Here is a 16,609-nt window from a genome sequence, read left to right on the forward strand (position 1 = left end):
CCTGCTGTGCCTCAGTTTCCATTGTTAAATATGGGTATACTAACTGTGCCTATTGCATAGTATTATTGTGAGGCCTGAGTGCAATAATGTAGAGTGAACCTTGCCTAGTGTCTAGTAACTGTTTATGAAATATCAATGAAGATGTTGTAGATGTATATTAACATGTAATTATGATTTGTTTATTTAACCCATGTATTCTAATTTAAGTCTCCAAGATTTCAAGACCATGGTTTCATTGCTCTCATGTTCATGCTGCTTCCTTTGAACTTCCTTGTAGTTCCAGTTGACTGACTCAAGACTGTGCAGCAATTTATATTATGCTGACTTCACCCTCATGTGCCCTGAGGGCTATCACCCATCAAATCAGGGAGCTGGCAAGTGTGTTGGTGGGAAATAAATGAGGAAGAACAAGGAAAAAAAGTGTCATGAACTTATTTATTGACAATACTTGTTATATGAAATGATGATCATTTTTTTCAGGTATTTGTTCTCTGTTGTACCGTGAACATGGAAGGAACACCCAGTTATTACTCAGTAACCATCTCAATTGCTTATCAGGTAGACTTGCAAAGATAGCTGTTTCAAAGTGCCTTCAAAATACAGTGACATTTTGCATTAAAGCCTTTGTTAGGACTGCCAGACTGAGTCAGTCATTATTGAAAGATACCGCCAGCTATAGGTTAATTGTTCATAATAAAATAAATTCCCTTCATTATGTTCTTGCTACCATTCGTCAAACAAAGCTCTTCAGGGCTTGAAATTTAGCAGAGGAGTTAAAGAGCTAACCTACCTCTAATCTTAGAAGATTGAAAATCTCAGTGAGATAGCATGGAGCTTTAGCATCAGCTCAAGTTTTGGGCTCAGTCAGACTTTCATCCTGGTTTAAAGTTACTATCTTTGTGGCCTAGTATTGAACCTCTATGTGGAAATTACCTAAGAAATATGGCAATTGACATTATAATCATCTATATTGTAAATGCTCAATAAATATGAATGCCTTTGTTTTACTATTTCCTTGTCTCTTTCTTCCCAGTCTTCCACTGCATTTGGTGGAGTCCAGCTTTCACAGTTCTAAAGTATGTCGCACATAGCAAGTCAGTCACTGGAGGAGGCATCAGCTGTGTGAGTCCTTGGATGCTTTCTGCTATAATGGAGGCCAGGGGCCAGAGTCAGTACTCACGCCTTGCAGCACATTGACCAGCTGTTCCAGCAAATCAGGTTAGAGCATGGGAACACTGATGTGTGTTTCCCAATGAAGTACTACATATGGAAGTGGTTTGTAAATTGTCAAGGGATCTAGGATTGTGTGGTATTACTCTCACTAGTATCAACACTATCCCTTCCTTCTCACTTTACAGGTTTGGAAACTGATACCCAGAAAAACAAAACGTGATTTTCCCAAATACATTATCATCATCTCCATTATCACCATAGCAGCACCTACTGTATAGTGCTTGCCTAGTGCCAAATATTGATCTAGGCACTTTCCAGGTGTCAGGGGAAACTCATGTAATCTTTAGAACAATCCTGAAGTGGTTCCTGTCATCCCCATCTTACAGGTGAAGCAGAAGCACAGAGAGGTCACATGGTGGTAAGTGGCTGGGATTGGAACCTTAGTAGTCTGACTCCAGCATCATCATTGTGACAATGATGCCATACATACACTTTGAGAAATAAATAAAACTGGGCTCAGAAGATGTTTGACCCTTTCTGTTTTCACCTCATAATACATTTTGGCTTATTTATTAGTTATCTTATGAGAATGTTTTTAAAAAAATGTATCTTTATTGTTGAAAGTATTACAGATGTCCGCCTTACTTCCCCCATTGATCCCCCCCTCCCCCCTCCTCTTCCTCCATCTCCCCAGGCCTTCAGCGAAATATTGCCTGGGTCCATGGGGTATGTCTATATGCATATAAGTTCTTTGGTTAATTCCTTCCTGACTATGTCCCACCTCCCCCCTTTCATCTGAGATTCATCAATCTGTTCCATGCTTCCAGGTCTCTGGATCTATTTTGTTTGTCAGTTTATTTTGTTATGAGAAAATTTTAAAGATTAAAACAATGCACATAAAATGTATTGATTACATGAAAAGAGGCAATAATTGCTAAAGTCACCCAAACTAATTTAAAGTCACGTTGAGACACTCTCCTACAGGGGTGATAATGGCAGAGGTGAAGAGTGGAGAGGTGGTTTGTTCAAAAGAAATATGAGACATATCTTTTGCTGTCTAGCTGATGAGAGAAATGAAAACAGAGTCAAGTCCAGCAGGAGCTGGGGAAGAGAGAAGAGTTTGCACTGAGGGTTTCAGCTAAGATATGGAACTGAGAGCAGTGTCCAGGGGTGGGAGAGGCTAAAGAGCTAACAAGTGTCATTCTTAGAATGACCAAGGACCCAGATATAATGTTGGATAAGAAATGAAAAAACAAAAAACAAAACAAAACCCAAGCATCTTAGTTTGCAGAAGAAAAGAGTCAGAGAACTATGAAGGCCAACTTTTAATATTTTAGGCTTGCCATGTGGCAAAGGGATTAGATTTGTCTGTGTTGTTTGTTCTAGGGGACAAAGGTAGGGCAAATGGTGCAAGTGGGGAGAGAAGGGATTAAAATCGAAATGAAGAACACCCTTTCAGTATCAGCGACAGTGACCGGATAACAGCAACAGTAACAGAAAGGACACTTTCACTATCATGCAGCTCTTGTCACTGTAGATAGATGTGGAGGCAGAGGTTGGATTATTGGTAATGTTGTAAAGCAGCTTTCAGGCCAATAATTTTATATTTTTAATGTAATAATTTATTTTTTTAAATGAACATGTATACTTTAGAACAACCTCTAATATGTATATGTTTTAACTTGGAAAGGCTCAGGACATTTTTGAGGTCACAACTAAAAGCCAAGATTTGAATCCATCCCTGACTGACTTAAAGTGTAGCCTTGTCCCCACTCCTTCCCACCCCCCCCCAAAAAAAAACAAAAAAAACAAAAACAAAAAACAAAAAACAACAACACAACCCATAATCCTGAAATTCAGGGAATTGAGAAGGGAATGGGAAGACAAAACACAGTAGGTAGAGAATATAAATGGTAAGAGATTAGGAGCTGGCTTGGGGGCTGTGACTGGAAAGTGATAACAAGGACAGTGACATCAGCGGGAACTGAACTGTGACAGAGCCAGGCTGTGGAGGCAGAGCCGCCAGGGTGTGGTCGTCCTGCAAGTGGCAGATGTGGAATGAAGACAGAGTTGTTGCCTTTCTTTCTTTTTAATTTTAAAGCCTTTTATATCGAGTGAAAATGTCCCCAAACCAATAGTATGCTTAGTTCTATCTTTTAAGCTATTTTTATTTTTAGGACCGTCTCATCCTTTAACAATATTTATTCTTTTGAAACAAAATTTCCTCTTCTATTTGTAAGCTAGAGGTCATCTCTGTGATGTGGGAATAGAAGTGGTCCATGCTACGTGGGTAGAGAGTGGAGTCCAGGCACTGTTAGGGCTAGAGTGGAACCCGACACCATATTGACACAAGTGTAGTCTGCCTCCAAGACAGAGGGAGGTGTTTTATGACCCCAGGCTTTATGAGTGGTTGCTATAAAATAATCAGTCTTTTAAAACAAACATACCTCGATGTCTGCATTCAAATGCAAATTGTCCTTCAGAGCTGTGACCTTGGGAAAATTTTCACATGTACTGGTGAGAACCATGTTTGAACTCCTCACTGGAAAAATCCTTCTGGTCCAGTTTACCTCTCTCTCTCTCTCTCACACACACACACACACACACACACACACACACACACACACATTATTTTAAGGCACACTATTTTATTGAGGTAAAACTGGTATATGACATGTGGTCCAGGTGTATTATATTACAATTCGACATACACTATAAAGTGAACAGCACCAAAAGTCTAGTTACCACCTATCACTAAGGTATCCTTTATTTTTAACCAAAAATGTTTTGTCTTGCTTGATAATCAGTTTTATTTCCCAGAGGACTGGTCGTGAATGCTCTATCAGAAAAATAAAACCCATTATAAAGAGGCAGTTGTTACCACTGAAGAGGAAAAATTAAGGGCGTGCTAATTCTGAAGACCATACTCAAAGCAGAACTACAAAGATAGCTGGAATGTTGGCCATGAGAGAATAGCCTTTCAAGTTGTTACTTTGAAGGATATAACCGAATGTCTAATTCTTAAAACATTTGCAAAATAATAATAACCAAATCCACTTCATGTCCCAACTTGTTTAGGATACTTTTCATGTTACCATTTCATTTCTAATTATGGTCACACCCTACTGTCACTCCTCACACTGAACACTCATGAAAATTAGCTCAATTCCCAGGGGCATCTAGAGGCTGAGGAACATGAAACTAGTAGCCCCCTAGACTCCAGACATGAACTATGTTTGAGGACTGGGAAGACTAAAATGTTTGCTCATCATGAAACAAGAGCTGCAAAGAGGCAGATAAGGCTGCTTGACTGCATCCAGCCTGAGAAATTTCTGGAAGTTCTTGGAGTCATAGCAGCTTCACCTATAAGGAGACAGGCTGGGACTGCTTCTGAGTGTGCCACTTCAGAGTGTGAAGTATGGCTGGTACTTTCACTGTTATTTCTCCTTATTATTTTTCTCATTATTCTTTTTGTAATTATTTTACCCATGTTAGATGTTGAGCATTTCTTGTTGCTTAGTAAGGCTACCTATAAACCCTAAGATTTCATTTGTAGATATAATTTCTAGAGAATTTTGATAAGATTTCTAACAGCGTTCCATTATTTTTCTACCATGTTTTCTGCCTTCATTATTTTACAAGGTGATTTGAAATTACTGCCCATCTTGGAGTTTCAAGAGAGAAAGACTGAGCTTAGGTATAAGGAAAAGAACACTGTTTAGGTAGCCAGCGGTTTCCCTGTCTAGTTTCTAATTCAGAGAAGCAAAAATATCCACTATTCATATGTAACACATTTCGATTGGACTTTAAGAACAGATGAATTTTCTCTTTCATCTCTAATAAAAAAACGGTGCTTAGAGCAATGTGTGTTTACTGGTAACAGATTCCACCAATGGGTGTGGTGGAAAGTTGAGCGTTTGTGGACTGTGCCGCTTCTGCCATTGTCTAATGCATTTCCTCTCGTCTCAAAGGTTCATGCTTTCTCAGGCAAGAGCCATATCAGGTCCAAATACATGTCTAGGTTTTCTTACTCCAAGGATGAGGAGGTGGGGGTGGAGGAGGCTGTGGAGCTTTCTGGCAGTGATTCCTTTGTGGGGAAAGTCTGTCTTTGAAAATAAAGTAAATTGGGGCAACTGTCTCATCAGTTAAATAAATGATTTTCTCATTGATGGAGGTGACAAAAAGATGAATAACCTTTGGAGAAAGAAATTGTGAGGATAGAAGGGAAGGAGAAATATAAGGAGTTGAATATTGTGGAAGACTTATGAGTAAAGACAGATAACTTGCCTTTTCAATTTGCCCTAGAAACAGTAAGATACTCTTTTCTTATAAAATCAATAAAGCCCTGGTGTCTGTTCTGCTCTGGGAGCACTAGTGATTATGTTGAGCCCCTAAGTAAAGATAGCCAACCTAACCCTAGCTGGTTTGGCTCAGTGGATAGAGTGTTGGCCTGTGGACAGAAGGGTCCTGTGTTCGATTTTGGTCAAGAGCACTTGCCTGAGTTGTGGGGCTGATCCCCAGTAGGCAGCCAATCAATGATTCTCTCTCATCATTGAAGTTTCCATCTCTCTCCCTCTTCCTTCCTCTCTTAGGTATATTAAAAAAAAATAGCCAACTTATGTATATGTTCTGAACCCCATCTGTGGTGAGAGGCCTTAAAATTACAATAGTGGAAATCAATATTTGTAAAAAAAAAAATATATATATATATATACACACACACACACACACACACACACACACACACACACACAATACACTCAATAGGATTATGACTGTTATGGGCATATTTCTCTGTAAATGTTATATGGTAACAAACCAGTTTACCTGATTTTTCTTTACAAAACTATAGGTCATCTTTGAGAAAAACTCAATCTAAACAATGAATATATATATATATATATATATATATATATATATATATATATATATTATATAGAGCAAAGCCTTCACACATCACAGAGAGGTTTAGAAAGGAACATCAGCTTGTGGTCTATTCCAGTCCATTAGGGTTATGATAAATGTGATCCAGGGAATCTGAGTTGTGTTCATGCATTTGTATCTTCCTGTAATCTGGGCTTTGACTCACCTGCTGATCTGTGTCAGTGTCAGCCTGCTGGATTACTAGTATATCCTATACTTTCCAGGTTTTATGGGTCACTTTCTTGAATCAATGCTGATTTTTCCAATTAACAGAATTCTGTCTTTTTTGGCAATTGTTCAAAATGCAGCATCTCAAATGCAGACTTTGTAGCTGTAGTTACACATATTTTGCAGCCCATTTCATGTCTTAGCTTAGAATTCTGCAGGTATGCTGGAGGTGCGAATTCCTCTGTTATTCAAGGATGGATTACAAGTTGTCTTGACCAGGTGTCTTCACAAATTGCCTGTGACGAAGGCTGTGGTGGAAAGGGCATTAGAGACATGTGTGGCTTTTGATGGAAAAACAGTTTCCTACTGAGAGCCGACCAATTTGTGAATCCCTTTAGGTGTTTGTGAGTCCCTCCTTGTCCCCATGACTGCCCAGCCATACGGAATGCTCTCTTCTTGGGGTTTGGTTAAGATTTAGCTGGTTGGAGCATAGAAATATAGACCAGACTAACAGCTGTCAAAGGGGAGGTGGGTAAAAACTGAAGGAATTAAGAAAAAAAAATGACACATAGACACAGACAACAGTGTGGTGATAACCAGAGGGAAAAGGGGGTGAAGGGAGGTGGAAGTGGGGGCAAAGTGTGGATAAATGGGGAGAGAGACTTGAATTTGGGTGGTAAGTGCATGCATGATGCAGTAATCAGATGATGTTTTATTGAGTTGTATACTTGAAATCTGTATAGTTTTTATTAACTAATGTCACCCCAATAAATTCAATAAGAAAAGGAAAAACAAGATTTTTTTTTTAAACCATACAAATGTGTAATCTCTCACACATAGATTGATAAATGAATTGTAAACTTGAACAGTAAAATTTTGAATTTTAGCTCTGAGAAAAATCAACATTATTGACAAAAAGCTGGTATAATATATCAAAAAGTAGAAATTCATAAATAAAATAAGCACTTACTAACTGCTAGGAACATTTTACCAGCATTTTCTCATTTAACTTTTTAACAATTTTTAACAATAGATATGCCGTATCCTAGAGAAGAGGCGATGAGGTTCGGAAATATGAAGAACCTTGCCAAGGCCACTGTTAGGTGCAGGGCCATGCTGGGGCCTGCCAACGGACACCTGATCCCCCACACTCCTTATCCTCTGGGATGGACTTGAGCTAATTTGCAGGTGCTTACTGCAATTTAATTCACAATCCTGCGTCCATCATAGTAGAAATAATAATCATCACACATCATGACTATTTGCTGTGGCCTCTGGCCAAAGCCATTTGATTCAGAGTCAAAACCTCATATTTGTATAGTGTTTTTACTTAGTCAGAATTTAATCAGGAAGGTTTTCATATCTGAGAAAAAAACCAGACTGACTTAATAATATCAAATTATTTGTTTTATATATGTTAAGTTGCCTCAATGCCCATCATTCTCTAGTTTTAGAAAAAGGAGAACTTAAAAATGTTTAAGTGTCCTTTTCCAAGGCAACAGCTACTTCATGAGAGAGTGGAGATGAGAATTCATGTCCCTAACAGAGATTCCACTGCCCTATCTAACACACCACACAATGGGGTGTCTCATCTATCTAAAAATATGGGCTCCTCCTCTATTAATAACCCTCCTATTAATAATGTCCAATGACTGAATATGCCAAGCTCTTATTGTTGTTTTGGAGAAATGAAAATGTTTTCAAAGTTATATCTAGATGTCTTTGGAGTTTCTTAAACATGTCATATGATTAGCAACAGAAACTATGACAGAAAGGAAGGAAATAAACATCCATAGAGAATTTGTTATTTGACAGATATATCAGTAGGCAATTCACATATAATAACTCTGTGAAACTAATATCACCTCCACTTTACAAGGGATAAAAGATCAGAGAAATTAGTTTAAATCTAGTCTGGCCAACACTAAAGCCTTCATACTCTCCATTACCTTGCTGCCTTCTCATTTGAAAATAGACTATATGGCCTTTCATGTCTGGCCCACCTCAACAAGAAAATGGGGCACTCTCTCATTGAAGTAACTTGCACTAAAAATAAATATCCCTTCTTCTCCCAGGAGCTTCCTAAGGCTGGGGAGAGGAACACTGGTACTTTGCCAGGTATAGGCATGCTGCCTACTGTAACCTGAAATCGGAGGATAGCATGCAGATCACTTCATCTGCTTTCCTGAGATAGTCTCTCTGTTCTCACGTACATTTTTGAAGTTGTTTTTTTTATGATGGAAAATTTCAAGCATACACTAGAGAAAATGATGAAAAACTGGCACCTCTCCTGGTTTTAATAATCTCTGCCCCCATTTTATCCTCTGTGTAGTACTGACATCAATTATAGTGTTTGTGCATATGGTGGTGAGCAGATTACCTTTTAGGCCCTAGTTCTTTCCTTGCCCAGGATGAGAATTTTCCTTTTCTTCCAGTACGAAGTCTTAATGGGTTACCAGCAGTGGCATTTTCAAAAAAAAGCACAATTTGAGAGAGAACAACAAATCAGCTATCAAAGTAAGGTACAGTAGAGATATAAATATTTTGCCTGAGAAATAAAGCAATATCTGGAGAAGAGTGTGAAGACTGGGAAGATTCGGAGCTGAGAACAAAAGACCATTTGGAGCCTCTCTGTTGGCATGAGTGTGTGCGTACACTCCAGGCTGGGAAGGACTGTCAGAGGGTGAGCCACCAGGAAGAGACCCCTGGGTGACCAAGAAGCACAGTGTCCTCTGCTGCATGGAGTGGCCGCCTTAGGTGTCATCGCTCCTCTGCCCTGAGAGAAATGGAGACTTCAGGTAATACATTTGCTATACTGTCATTTTCCAATTATCCACACAAATGCTTGGGAACCGAGGTCTGGATTACAAAAGATGAAAGATAATAAACAATCATTTGTATTTGACTTTGGAATGCCTTGCTGTACTTTACATTTGTCTAGAGGGTGTGTCTATTCTGGCAATTTCCTTTTAGTAGGCAAGGAGGCTGTTCTGTCACAACCAGGCTCTGCTGGAGCTATTTTTTGTTTTGTTTTGTTTTGCCAATTCTCAGCCAAATCTCTCCCCTCTCCCTAATTTCTTCCCCTCTCCCCCTCTAGTGTTACCTTAATGATTGGGTTTCAAAAGGTCCTAGCCCTTACATACTATAAACACACATTTAAAATATTGACAAAGCTACAACTAAACAGATGAGGTTCTAAGAGTTAAGCTAGAATTTTCCATAAACAATTCAGTTAGCAGACTTGAAAGCAATTCCAAGCCTGTCCTCAGGTACAATTACTGAAGCGGTCAGACAACACACTCCTTCTGGCCCATTTTCTTTGTCTACAGGGGTTGCAGCTCTGTCAGCAGCTCCCTCCAGGTTTTCACATGGCAGTAAGTCTAGTCCCTACCTCTCCCTTCTGCTGACACCTCCAGCACTGGTATTATAGTTGTCTATATTTATTCATTCAATGCAGTAAGGAAAAAACTTACCTTTACTTGCTGATAAACATACCCCCCTCCCCACATCAGTCCTTTACTTTATTGTGTAGACCTAGAATGCTTTTATCTGAGGCCTCAATCTATTAAAAAGCCAAGCTTAGGACTTACAGATATAGTGATTTTCCCACCCTGAATCACCTGTTATTTGTATTTCAAAGTTTGTGTTTCTTTGCCACATAAGAGCACGTGATTTGCTCAATAATTTATTCTGCTTTTAGTTCAAACAGCGCGGTCACCGAGCTTACAGGGAGATACAAAACGATACCAAAATGTTTGCCTTTGCACTGAAGAGAATTGCCTCTGTGTTGGTGAAATAATAAATATAATGGCAACAATAATAAGAAGTGTGTTTATTCTCTATCAGCATTGTATTGAGTGCTCTCTTAGCATTGCCTCATTTTGTCCTCACAATATTCCTATTATGCAAATTCTGTTACCGTATAATCCTCACTTTACAGATGGAGGCACTGAGGTTTAACCTACCTCACAGTATAGGAAGGCAGAGCTGGGTCTTGAGCACAGGTGGAATGACCTTGGAACCCAGCTTTTACCACACACACACACGCACACACACACACACACACAAAACAACTGCTGAACGTCGATCCTTGTGTGTGAGAGTGAAGCTGTAGTGCTAAGGTAGGGATAAACATAGAATGGGCTCCTTGGGAAAGATCCATTTGAAGAAGGCAAAGGAAATGGGAAAACAGTGGTAGAGAGGAGAGGAAGGGTGCTTGTGGGTAAGGTACATAAACAGTGGTAAAGGGAAGTTGATGGGAATGAAGATCCAAGAAAGGATTTGGAGAAAGGAGATGACAATGGAAGTTAGGCTACAAGTCACTTTAAGAGAAATGGTGGCCCACTGCTTTGCTTTCATTAGCAACATGCTATCACACAGAGTAATGGGAATCTGCATGATATACTGTTTTTAGAGACTTCCATCTCCCTTAGAATTGGCATCTAACCCCCTTTCCTGATGTTATAACCCGAGAATTTTTTTTCTTGTTGCATTTTCCTTCTAAACATCCAAGACTCATTGAAGGACATGAAAATCACCTATACCAGTGGTCAGCAAACTCTTTAGTCAACAGAGCCAAATATCAACAGTACAACGATTAAAATTTTTTTGAGAGCCAAATTTTTTAAACTTAAACTATATAGGTAGGTACTTTGTTATTAACTTAATTAGGATACTCCTAAGCTGGCCTTTGCTAAAAACTCAAGGGGCCAAAGAGTCGCATGTGGCTTATGAGCCACAGTTTGCCAACCACTGACTTAACTTTTGATTGTCATATCTTAATAATAATTTTTTCAGTCTTATTTGAAAGCACATTAGGGATGTATATAAAAATAGTAACCTTGAAAGTATGAAAGTGTCCTCTATAGTTATTTCTATATATTTTATGATTTAATATCTATTTGGCATATTTGATAAAAAAGGCTTATTGGCTCTGGTTTTATTGGAGTAGATAGCTTATCTTTTTTAAAGGTACATTTAACCTTGGTGCCAGGATATTTGATATCAAGGCAAAATGTAATACTTTAAAACAATGTCTAAATAGGAAAGAATAATCTTTGTACATAAGGAATGTGGTATATAATTGCATTTAGAGTTCAATCACATTTTAAAATACATTTCATAATATAAAAACTAGCACTTTAAAAAATCACTACCAAACTCTTTAATAATATTAGTTTATCTTTAAAATCTTGGATTATTTTACTGAGGACAAAGTATTATTTTTTAATTGTTAAGCCTTCTGATTATATGAATTCTTTTCATTTTTCATTATAGTCATATAAAACATTTTACTTCAAAGGAAAAATGTTATGAATTTACAGCACATTAAGAATTAAAATATCTGTTTCCTATTTTGTTAATCAAGACAGAGGAGCACTGGTGGTGAGTAAAGCACATGCTATGTTGAAAACAAAAGTTAAGGGTCCTGATGTTTCTCTGCCAAATAGTTCAAAAACTAAGAAGACCACAAGAATTTTCCAACATTGTTAACCTCTTGACAATGTGTAGGTCAGAGAAAGGACAAATGAGAGGCTTTTGGAGAAACTGAGAATGCCAATTTTAACAGACTGTCTAATCGCTGTAGATAAATATTTGTGTTCCTGGGGATTATTTGATTTTTATCAAAGCAAATTGAATTGGAAACATGGCATGTATTAAGTCATTGGTACTTATTGTCTAATTCTTTTTCCCATAGAAGTTTCTATCCACAGAAAGAGCACTAAGTCACCAGTTAGACATACCATGTAATGATCCTTATCATATCCAGACAAAATAAAACCCTTTTAAGAAGCTACTTCACAAGACAACTGCATAGCTTTCCTCACAGGAACTTGTAAAACAAATAATGAATATCAAAACTATTGGGTCAATTGCTTACACCAGTTTAACAAGAACAATTCCAAGATGTCTGGCCTATTCCACATTCCATGTGAATAAGTATGGTACCTAGAGCTTGGAAAATATCCAGGCCACTCACAGTGGCTTTTTTTTTTTTTTTTTAAAGACTTTTTAAATTTGCTTTTTTAGAGAGAGAGGAAGGGAGAAGAATAGAGCAATAGAACATCAATGACAAAGAAACATTGATTGGCTGCCTCCTGCATGTCCCCTACTAGGGATTGACCCCATAACCTGGGCATGTGCACTGACTGGGAATCGAACTAGTGTGCTCTTGTCTTGGTTCATGGATTGACACTCAACTACTGACCCACACCAGCTGGACTCACAGTAGCGTTTCTTAAATACTGTGTGGACACTAAATTTTAAGGGAAGTGATAAAATAAGGTTTATAGAGGACAGTCATTAAGGCATACACATTGACAATGCTATAAATAGTCTCAATTGTGTCTAAAAGTTGCTTAAAATTATCCAGAGGTGAACACATTGCAGATTTAGCTCCTTCCTGTAATAGAGTTGGCAAATGCATAAATCCTAATTATTGTCTTGGCGATTTATTGTATCTAGTGAGACAGATATACTAGGCATTTTGTCTAAGGCTCCAACAGAGGGGCCACTGTGAGTTGTAGTAATTAACTTTTAAAAATATGTCACATTAACCATTCCTTTAGGCTTACAATCATGCCATGAGTTGGGTAGACATGAAAGAAGGAAGATTTAGAGTAGAAAGATAGAAATAAATGATAGGGAGGACAGGAATTGAGTCAGGCCGGGAGGACTTTGGCTGGTTGGGATCAATTCTGTGGTTGTTAATAAGGTAGGTCAGAACAGTAGTTATGACAAGAGTCAGCACACAAGGGGTCATGTTTAGGAAGAGCCAGGGAGAAGAGCAGTTGATACTCTAGGTTCCTGGGTTTTGTAAGCAGAGTCTGGAATCCAGAACTTTGGAACTAAGACAAAAATCCAAGATCAGAGACTTTAGAATACCATGCCAGTAACCCAGACAAAAAAAAAAAAATCTGTGTAACAGAACCAGGGACCTATGATGTCAGTACTAACAGGCAACTAACGCAAGTACTTCCACATTTCCTGCTTAGCATCCACACTTCAGAAGGGATGAGCCCAGCAGTCAGAACTGATTTGAGATAATTTACTGTTTTTGTAATTGTAAATTGGGAAATAGATTACAAAGGACTAAAAATTCTGCCTAATCAGCACCTACATTGTGAAATTTACTAATAAAGTTTTCTAAAGCAGAAATGAAAATATGAGAAAGACCCTTGGTGCCAGATCTTGGTGTTCAACTTACTTGCTGAAGAGCCCAGGGTTAAAAATTAACTTCAGCACTGCAGTAGTAGTGTTGGCAGTAGCCAGAGAGTTTTTCCTTTGGATGATGAAACTGTTCAGGAGAGGACAGTGGGGCAGGATGGTGAGTCACTCAGCGTGGGCTGGTGTGAGGCAGAACATGATGTGGGTTAGCCCGGGAGGCACAGGAATAGATGGAAGAAACACAGAAAGCATCATCCTTCTTGTGATTTCCTTTCTTCCTGAGTCAGCTAAGTCACAGGTCCCTTGAGAATGTCTTTTAACGACATATTACTCTGTTCCTTTGAATTCTTTAGTAAATATGAACATTTGTTGATAACAATAGCCAGAAAATAGTAACAATATCTTGATCCCCTCTTACGGGTTAAATTGTGTTTTTCAAAAAGATCTGTTGACGTTCTAATCCCCAGAACTTTGGCACTAAGACAAAAACTGAAGATAAGAATGTGATTTTATGTGAAAATAGGATCCTTGCAAACACCATCGGTTGAGTTATTATACAATGATGTCATACTGAAGTAGGGTAGGCCCTTAATCCCATATACCTGGTATCCTTAGAAGAAGAAGAGCTTTGGACACAGAGACATGCAGTGGGAAGATGGCCACATGAAGACAGAAACACACAAGTAGAATGCCATGTAAAGGCGGAGGCAGAGATTGGAGTGATGCATACATAAGCCAAGGAATAGCAAAGATTGCTGGCCATCATGGAAGTTGGAGAGAAGCACGGACTAAATTCTTCCTCAGAGCCCTCGGAAGGAATGTCCCCTGCTTATATCTTGATCTCAAATTTTTAGTCTCCAAGATTGTGAGACAAATCATTTCTGTTATGTTAAGCCTAGTTTGATTGTATTTGTCACAGCAGCCTTAGGAAACTAATATAGCTCCTCCCTATTCCTCTGTCTTTTTCTCTTCCACTGTTTTCCCTCATTAAGACCAAATGGCTTTTCCTACCATTTGTGAACTTTCTGCCCAGAAAAATCTCCCTTCCTTTCTCTGCCTACTTAAAAATAATTTAAAAACTTTCATTTATTTTTTCTAATTTATTAAGGTACTACATATGTGTCCATACCCCCTTTTGCCCACCTACGCCACATCATACATGCCCTCACCTCCCAGTGTCTTGCATTCATTGGTTATGCTTATATGCATGCATACAAGTCCTTCGGTTGATCTCTTACTTCCCTCCCCGTTCCCCAGCCTTCCTGCTGTAATCTGACAGTCTTTCCGATGCTTCTCTGCCTCTGTATCTATCTTTGTTCATCTGGTTATAATGTTCTTTATTATCCATAAATGAGTGAGATCATGTGGCATTTTTCTTTCACTGACTGGCTTATTTCACTTAGCATAATGCTCTCCAGTTCCATCCATGTTGCTGCAAATGGTAAGAATTTCTTCTTTTTTAAAGCAGTGTAATATTCCATTGTGTATCAACAAATCAACAAATGACAAATGCTGGCAAGGATTCAGAGAAAAAGGAACACTCCTGCACTGCTGGTGGGAATGCAGACTGGTGCAGCCACTGTGGAAAACAGTATGTAGTTTCCTCAAAAAACTAAAATGAAACTCCCATGTGACCCCAGTGATCCCACTTCTAGGAATATACCCCAAGAAACTAAAAACACCAATCAGAAAGGATATATGCACTCCTATAGCAGCACAATAATTAAGATTTGAAAACAGCCTAAATGACCATCAACAGATGAGTGGATTAAAAACTTTATTTTTGACTATGCAATATATCAAGCCTTCACAAAAAATAATATAACATACATTCATTCTCTCAACATCTAGATTTATCAGATGACATTTTTTGGCCACATTTGCTTTAACTCTATTCTTTTCACCCTAAAAAAAAGGAAATATTGTTATAATTAATACCTTCTTCCTCCCTACATTCTTTCTACTTCCAAGTTATCCTCCACAATGGTCATTCTTATTTATTTTTAAAGTAGCCTCAGGAACCCTGGCCAGGTAGCTCAGTCAGTTGAAGTGTTTCCCATACACCAAAAAGTTGCGGGTTCAATTCCCAATCAGGGTACAAATGGGAGACAACAGATCAATGTTTCTCACATTGATGTTTCTCTCAAACCAAGAAACATATCCTTGGGTGAGGAATAAAATAAAATAAAATAAAATAAAATAAAATAAAATAAAATAAAACAAAACAAAACAAAACAAAACAAAATAAAATAAAATAATAAAGGTGGCCTCAAGAACACCGTGCAGGCCAACTTAAAAATTTTACCTCCTATTCCCATAATATTTAATACACAATTTATGCTAAGCAATGATTATATTACTTTGATTGTAGTCTCTCTATAAGAATATGGCCATTTTCAGTCATTATCTGATGCCTACATAATGTCTAGTTCTTTGTCAAGCGATTTTAATTACACAATGTTTACACAAAAGCATTTAATCCTTACAAGAGCCTAGTGCATAGTCAGGACTAGAATTGTTCTTTTTTTTTTCCAGTAACTGAAACTTGATAAATTTCACTTATCTGATGTGCTAAATTATATTATTTCTTTGTGGTATACTGTTGGTGGAATACATTTCCCTGCTCCTCTGATGTAGGGTTTGGCCATATGATTTGTTTTGATCAACAAAATGTAGGCAGAAGTGACCATGTGTTAGTCCCAAGAGGAAGCTTTAAGAGGCTTTTGTGTTTCTGCTGTCCCCTTTGTGCTTCTGCCACTCACCAGGAGAAAACATTTTATAAGTTGTTTCTAGTTTCAGAATGAAGAGACATGTGGAGACAGCCTGATTCCAACCTGAAGTTTGAGTGTAGTCAAGCGTAGCAGAGCCCCAGCAAATTTACAGACTTGTGAGCAAAAATAAATGCTTTTTGATGTAGGTTTCTGATATTTCAGGTGGGTATTGCATACTATTAATATAGTGGAAACCTCAGTAATACGCCTATTTAGTTAATGGTAGAGCCAGACTAGAATACACTGTCTGACTAGTAATCCAGTCTTTCTACTAAATTATTCTGCTATATATTTACACATTAAGCACACATTTTCCATGAATTTACTATGGAAAATAAAACGTAGCAGCAACAACAATATATTGTGGTCTCTGCCCTCACAAAGAGCATATTTCTGGTGAGGGAAAC

At 38.1% G+C, this 16,609-nt stretch overlaps 1 long non-coding RNA gene across 1 annotated transcript in view; it reads left to right on the top strand.

The window, feature by feature from the left end:
* The window catches only part of LOC311629751, a 113,876-nt gene extending 98,771 nt beyond the window's left edge, over window positions 1-15,105 (top strand). Inside the window, exons 3-6 of the long non-coding RNA XR_014796251.1 lie at window positions 1,034-1,218; window positions 1,359-1,591; window positions 8,700-9,062; window positions 14,047-15,105. This is a non-coding gene — a long non-coding RNA (uncharacterized lncRNA). The remainder of the gene's footprint in view (window positions 1-1,033; window positions 1,219-1,358; window positions 1,592-8,699; window positions 9,063-14,046) is intronic.
* Window positions 15,106-16,609: the final 1,504 nt, after the last annotated feature.

This window comes from Pipistrellus hanaki (genome assembly GCF_964339955.1).
Source record: "Pipistrellus hanaki genome assembly, chromosome: 11".
Taxonomy (NCBI): domain Eukaryota; kingdom Metazoa; phylum Chordata; class Mammalia; order Chiroptera; family Vespertilionidae; genus Pipistrellus; species Pipistrellus hanaki.